We start from the raw sequence: 6,931 nt of genomic DNA, 5'->3' as shown, positions 1-6,931 counted from the left end.
AACCTGTAGTCCAGGATTTTTATGGAAGTTTCATCATTGGAGGCTGGATTGATTATTAACTCAATCTCTAGCACCTGCCTCTTCCTGTAGGATGGGGTTAGGTTTAAAAGTTTCAAGCTTCTAATCATGTCTAGGTCACTCCGATGACTAGCCCCCAATCAGGAGCCCACCAAGAGTCACCTCATTGGGACAAAAGATGCTTCTATTACTCAATAAATTCCAAAGATTTAGGAGCTCCTTTTCAAGAATGTAGGTCAAAAGCCAGATATTAGAACAAAAGATACACCTAGCATCTCCCATTGCTCAGAAATAAGGGTTTTTAGGAGCTTTCTTTTAAGAACAAGGAACAGAAACCATATGTATATGTATTTTATTATAACACAATATCACAACTACCTTACGAATGCCTGCCTCAGTATTAGGCCTGGGTAAGACAAAGATATATAAATATATGCTCTCTGGGTCCTGAGAGTTTCTCCGTCAGTCTTGCAGGAAACCGCTTTCCACTCAGATGGTTTAACTGAAAACATGTCAATGAAGCAATATTTGAAGGGATACAGTTAAGAAAAATCAATAGAAATGGACAGTTCCTCAAAAATAAATTTCTTTCTTTGTATATGTATCCTATTGGTTCTCTTTCTCTGGAGATTACTGGCTGATACAACCTTTACACTTTCTTAGAGTTTATTTTTTAACCTCTGGCATGCATGGGTCTTTCGAAGGCATCTAGGGTACTTACTAATTTCTGATCCCCAGGTCCAGTTAGCATAAATAATGCCCAAGAAACTTTTTTTTAGGCTTTAATTTCAAAGGCTTTTAAAATGTATTATCTCAGATCAAAATTCCACCACTTCATACTTGCTCAATATATTTATTTTTATAAAAATAATGAATTATTTTCCCATGTCTCTTAAGGAAACAAGTTAAAGTTTTGAAAATAAAAGAAAGAAAAGCAAGAGGTTAAAGGGATTTATTTGTTAGAATCTTAGATAATTTTTAGAATATTGTAAGTTTCTTAAAAATAAACAGTCTCTCTGAGGTAAGAAATTTCATCAAATATGTTTGGAAAAATAAGTTTAAGGAAAATACTATCTTTCTATAATGCAAACTCACATTATTTGTTCCTGGAATAAATTCAAAAGTCCTTTATAGTCCTTTGTTCCATCAAAAGCCAGATATACAGATACTCTTACAGTCTTCTGTGACTAAGACGCTGTTGTTTAACACGCAGTCTTCTTGGTCATCTTATGACACCTGCAGACACATAATTGACCCTACTCACATAATTATCATTTACACCTTTAAAATCAATTCTTGATCTCCTTTTTTAAATATTTGGCTCATAGAAGGTACACAATATATATTTAGGAATTGAGGGGAAAAAAGGAAGGAAGTACACGACATATAATATTTAGCAACATTTATGAGAAAGCTAAGTGGTCTACATGCTTGAAGGGACTGAGCTGATACACTCTCCCTCTTCATTTTTCCTCCCTCACAGGGATCTGGCTTTGGGAAGACATATTTCCAAACACCTACACATACTTAAGTGCATACTTCTTTCCCTCATGACTTGTAGTCAGTGATTTGAACTGTTTTGGTCCATCACTGTTGGAAACATTCATTGATCAGTCATTGATAGTTTTCATAGAGAAACGATGGCATTCTTTAAAAGGCAGAATTAGACAATAGCTTAATGAGATGTTCATGTAAGATGTTTTTGTTCAAAGACATGAAAATTTGGCAGCTATTATTGAGCAAATTGCTGAAGCAGGGAGGCATTGCTTAAATGCACCTAGCCATTCTCAGAGGCCTTTGTGACCTTGTCTAATGGTTCCCTAATGAGACTACTGATAAAATTGCAGTCTGGTTTTTCAAGTGTGCCAAAGCTCCTAATAGCCCCCTCAGCTCTCAAATACAGGACTCTTTAGTTTGTCTTCTTGATTCCCTTTATTCTGGCTTTTGCCTCTTCAGAAAACTCTGCCTAACTAACCTTGAGAAAAGTAATTATGCCCTCACTGTCGATTAGGAAGGATCCATATTTAATTATGTGTAACATGTTCCACTATCAAACTTTCACCTTAGCTCATGAGTGCCTAGCAAGTCCTATTGCTATGTGCTACGTCAGCCATTTGGTGAATGATCTTTCTTACAAGCTGTTGAGGTTTCCCCAGTCCTTGTATTTTATGAAAAATCCGGTCATTTCTTAAGGTCATGGTTGAAGCCTTTCATAATGCCTTCCTTAAAGAATGTTTCTTTAATGCAAAGAAAATCCTTAGTGAGCATAATGTGCATGTTTTGTAGTAGCCCTATCACTGGATTCATATGCACCATTAGGTAAAATCCTGAGATTAGAGTGTTTAAAGTTCAAAAACTAGCTGTGTCAGAATCAATTGCAAAGTAACTGATTCTGTTAAATCATGAACATGGTCAGTTTATTCAGAAGAAAACTGTTTTCTGCACAGTCCCTTTTGCATGAAAAGAATGTGTGCCATTTCTTTTTACAATTAAACAAAAATTTGTTTTCTTTACCTCTAGAATTTTACTTCTAAATATTATTAGTCTCTTTAAATGAATCAGTTTATCCTAAACTGCTAAGAATTATAGCAAGTTGTTTAGCTACAATGAATTCACTAAAATGTTCAAATAATACAAAATGTCATACTTTCACAGTTTGTATGATATTAATAGCATCATATAATCTATTCTTGCCAAATAATAATGTTCCACTGATGCTTATTAAATTATGTTTTCCAATGCAATAGATATTGAAGATGTCTAAAACATTGGGCAGGGTGGGATAATATACACTGTACTATAATGTTTTTAGGCAAATGATCTCATCTATGATATTTAAACCTGAAAGCAAATTTCAAATAAATACAGACCATTAAAATTGTTATTTAGGGTGATCATAAACACCAGGAATAGTTATTATTAATATACAATACTTGAAGGAAAGTTCTGTGCTTTAGCAGTGTAATGGTTAAAGACAGAATATTGTTCCACAGAAGAGTTCAACATTTAAGCATTCAATCCTATGATGGTGTCAATTGAAACTAATTATATGGAGAGATACCTTGAAAATTACTTGATACTTAAATTATTGTTACTGGGTCTAGTTGTAGCATGGATTATATTTGAATGCATTTAACTTTTTCTGAGAACTCTTTGTGAACCATTGGACTATAGGTTAACAGAAAAACTTAATTAACCTTGAAGAGGTGAGTCCTTTACTTCTATGAGGTAGCAAATCAAGTTGTATCTCCATATAAGACAAAGTGGAAATATCACAGTGTTCTAAATAATATGATCAGTATAGAAAATTGATTTTTATGGTAGACAGAGCCATCTTATCGAATGGTCTACACTCACAACTAATCTGTCAGACATTTTTCAACTACGGGTCTACCACCACACACAAATATAATGAAAGTCAATTCTCATATTTAGGATGTTCAATTATTGAAATCACTAGGATATTGATTAATATCATCCTTTTCTATCACCAAGTTTCACAAAAATTATCCTTTAAGCTTTAGGCATCATAGATTACCTTCACTAATTCTCCCCCAATATGTGATTTTAGTGGCTTCTGAGAGTTGCAAAATCCAGTTTATTACAAAGTGTATTACAAAGTGTGTTATAAAAAGCTCAAAAGGCCTGTTAAAGTCCCAGGACTGAGAATGCTGTGCTCAATATACCAGTAAACTATGCCCAGTACCTTATAGTGTTGCTGCAATATACAGATGCACAGATGCAGTCAAGGGTCACCCTAGCCTTGGACTCTTTATACTTCTTGTATTAGTTCATTTTCATGCTGCTAATAAAGACATACATAAGACTGAGCAATTTAAAAGAGAAAGAGGTTTAATGGACTTACAGTTCCACGTGGCTGGGTAGGACTCACAATCATGGTAGAAGGCAAGGAGGAGCAAGTCACAACTTACATGGATGGTGGCAGGCAAAAACAGAGTTGTACAGGGAAACTCCCCTTTTTAAAACCATCAGATCTCATGAGACTTATTCACTATCATGAGAACACCATAGGAAAGACCTGCCCCCAATGATTCAATTACCTCCCACTGGGTCCTTCCCACAATACATGGGAATTGAAGATGAGACGTGGGTGGTGACACAGCCAAACAATAGCATTCTACCCCTGGCCCCTCCCAAATCTCATGTCCGCACATTTCAAAACTAGTCATGCCTTCCGAAGGGTCCCCCAAAGTCTTAACTCATTTCAGCATTAATTCATAAATCCACAGTCCAAATATCTCATCTGAGACCAGGCAAGTCCCTTCCACCTATGGTAAAATCAAAAGCAAGTCACTTTCTAGATTCAATGGGGGTACAGACCTTGGGTAAATATAGCTGTTCTGAATGGGAGAAATTGATCAAAACAAAGGGGCTATAGTCCCCATGCAAGTCCAAAATCCAGCAGGGCAGTCAAATCTTAAAGCTCCAAAATGATCTCCTTTGACTCCGTGTCTCACATCTAGTTCACACTGATGCAAGAGGTGGGTTCCCATGGTCTCAGGCAGTCCCGCCCCTATGGTTTTGCAAGGTACACCTTCCCTCCCAGCTGATTTCATGGGCTGGCATTGAGTTCCTGTGACTTTTCCAGGCGCATGGTGCAAGCTGTTGGTGAATCTACCATTCTGGAGTCTGGAGGATAGTGGCCCTCTTCTCACAGCTCCACTAGGTGGTGCCCTAGTAGGGACTCTGTGTGGGACCTCCAACCCCGCATTTCCCTTCCACACTACCCTAGCAGATATTCTCCAAGTGGGACCTGCCCTTGCAGCAAACTTCTGCCTGAGCATCTAGGCTTTTCCATACATCTGAAACCTAGGCAGAGGTTCCCAAACCTCAATTCTTGACTTCTGTGCACCTGCAGGCTCAACAACACATGGAAGTTGCCAAGGCTTTGGGCTTGCATCCTTTGAAGCCATCACCCAAGCTCTACATTGACCCTTTTCAGCCACGCTGGAGCAGCTGGGATGCAGGACACCAAGTCCCTAGGCTGCACACAGCAGTGGGACCCTGTGACTAGCCCATGAAATCATTTTTCTAGGCTTCTGGGCCTATGATGGGAGGGGCTGCCATGAAGACCTCTGCCATGCCCTGGAGACAAGTTCCCCATTGTCTTGGGGATTAACACTTGGTTCCTTATTACTTATGCAAATTTATGCATCTGGCTTGAATTTCTCCTTAGAAAATGGGATTTTCTTTCCTATCGCAATGTCAGGCTGCAAATTTTCCAAATTTTTATGTTCTGCTTCCCTTATAAAACTGAATGCCTTTAACAGCACCTAAGTCACCTCTTGAATGCTTTGCTGCTTAGAAATTTATTCCACCAGATACCTTAAATTATCTCCAGTCTCAAGTTCAAAGTTACACAAATCTCTAGGGCAGGGGCAAAATGCTGCCAGTCTCTTTGCTAAAACATAACAAGAGTCACCTTTGCTTCAGTTCCCAACAATTTCCTCATCTCCGTTTGAGACTATCTCAGCCTGGATTTCGTTGTCCTTATCATTATCAGCATTTTGGTAAAAGCCATTCAACAAGCCTCTAGCAAGTTCCAAACTTTCCCACATTTTCCTGTATTCTTCTGAGCCCTCCAAACTGTTCCAACCTCTGCCTGTCACTTCCACATTTTTGGGTATCTTTTCAGGAGCACCCCACTCTACTGGTACCAATTTACTGAATAAATCCATTTTCATGCTGCTGATAAAGACATACCTGAGACTGAGCAATTTACAAAAGAAAGAGGTTTAATGAACTTACAGTTCCACGTGGCTGGGGGATCCTCACAATAATGGTGGAGGGCAAAGAGAAGCAAGTCACATCTTACATGGATGGCAGCAGGTAAAGAGAGAGAGCCTGTGCAGGAAAACTCCCCTTTTTAAAACAATCAGATCTCATCAGACTTATTTGCTGTCATGAGAACAGCACAGGAAAGACCTGCCCCCATGATTCAATTCCCTCCCGTGGGAAAGATGGAAAAAAAAAATAGTGGGGAGGGGGTAACTGAATGAGATGGGAGGGAATGGGAACATATGCAAATTCAAGATGAGATGTGGGTGGGGACACAGCCAAACCATATCACTTCTATCACCATAAAGACTCTTTGTCCCTTGAGAATCAAAATTTCTGGTAGAAGCATCCATTTGGCTGAATCTAAGTCATATATTCTTGCCTTGGTTGCTGAGGAGCAGGAAGATATATTATCTATTCTATTTCAGCCACAATAATTGGGGTTGGGAACCTGCCCAAACTCTTTGGTACTTCTCACATCTATTCAGTTCTGTAATGACAAGTGCAACAAACATCCAGTATGGATTCCTGTCTCTGATTAAAACTCTCCAACGCCCCTCAATCCTTATTTTAGATTAATCCAGCAGTTTACATATGGTCTTCAAGGGTACAAATAACCTGGGATATGATGTATTTTCCATCCTTATTGCTTACCTTACAGTTTTTTCTAATTTTCTATCTCATGGTTTAGTATGATTATTTTCAGCTTTCCCAAATCTCCAAGATTTTTAATGTCAGTGTCTATACACAGAATGTCTGTTGAACTCACCTCTTCCCATTTTGTTTTCACCTTCACCTCCTATTCCTCTATACAAATTCCACTTTCAAGAATCCTTCAAACACAAATCTGCTGATACCCCATTCTTTTGGGTAGATTAACCATTTTATCCTTTGCACAGTCATTTCTATAATAGATGTGCTGACATTTTTTACATTTTCTAGTTTTTCATCTTATATTATACTATAATAATAGTAAAATGTAGTAAAATGACTTTTTATTTTACAGAGCAGAATTATTCTTTTCTCTTTTCTCATCACCCTTATTCACAATGCCATTGTTAAAGGTTTCAATATTTTACATACAAAAGATTCATTCAGTTAACACATATTCTTT

This window comes from Chlorocebus sabaeus, chromosome 7 (genome assembly GCF_047675955.1).
Source record: "Chlorocebus sabaeus isolate Y175 chromosome 7, mChlSab1.0.hap1, whole genome shotgun sequence".
Classification (NCBI taxonomy): domain Eukaryota; kingdom Metazoa; phylum Chordata; class Mammalia; order Primates; family Cercopithecidae; genus Chlorocebus; species Chlorocebus sabaeus.
The sequence above is the reverse complement of the archived record's forward strand: the minus strand, read 5'-3'. Positions refer to the sequence as shown.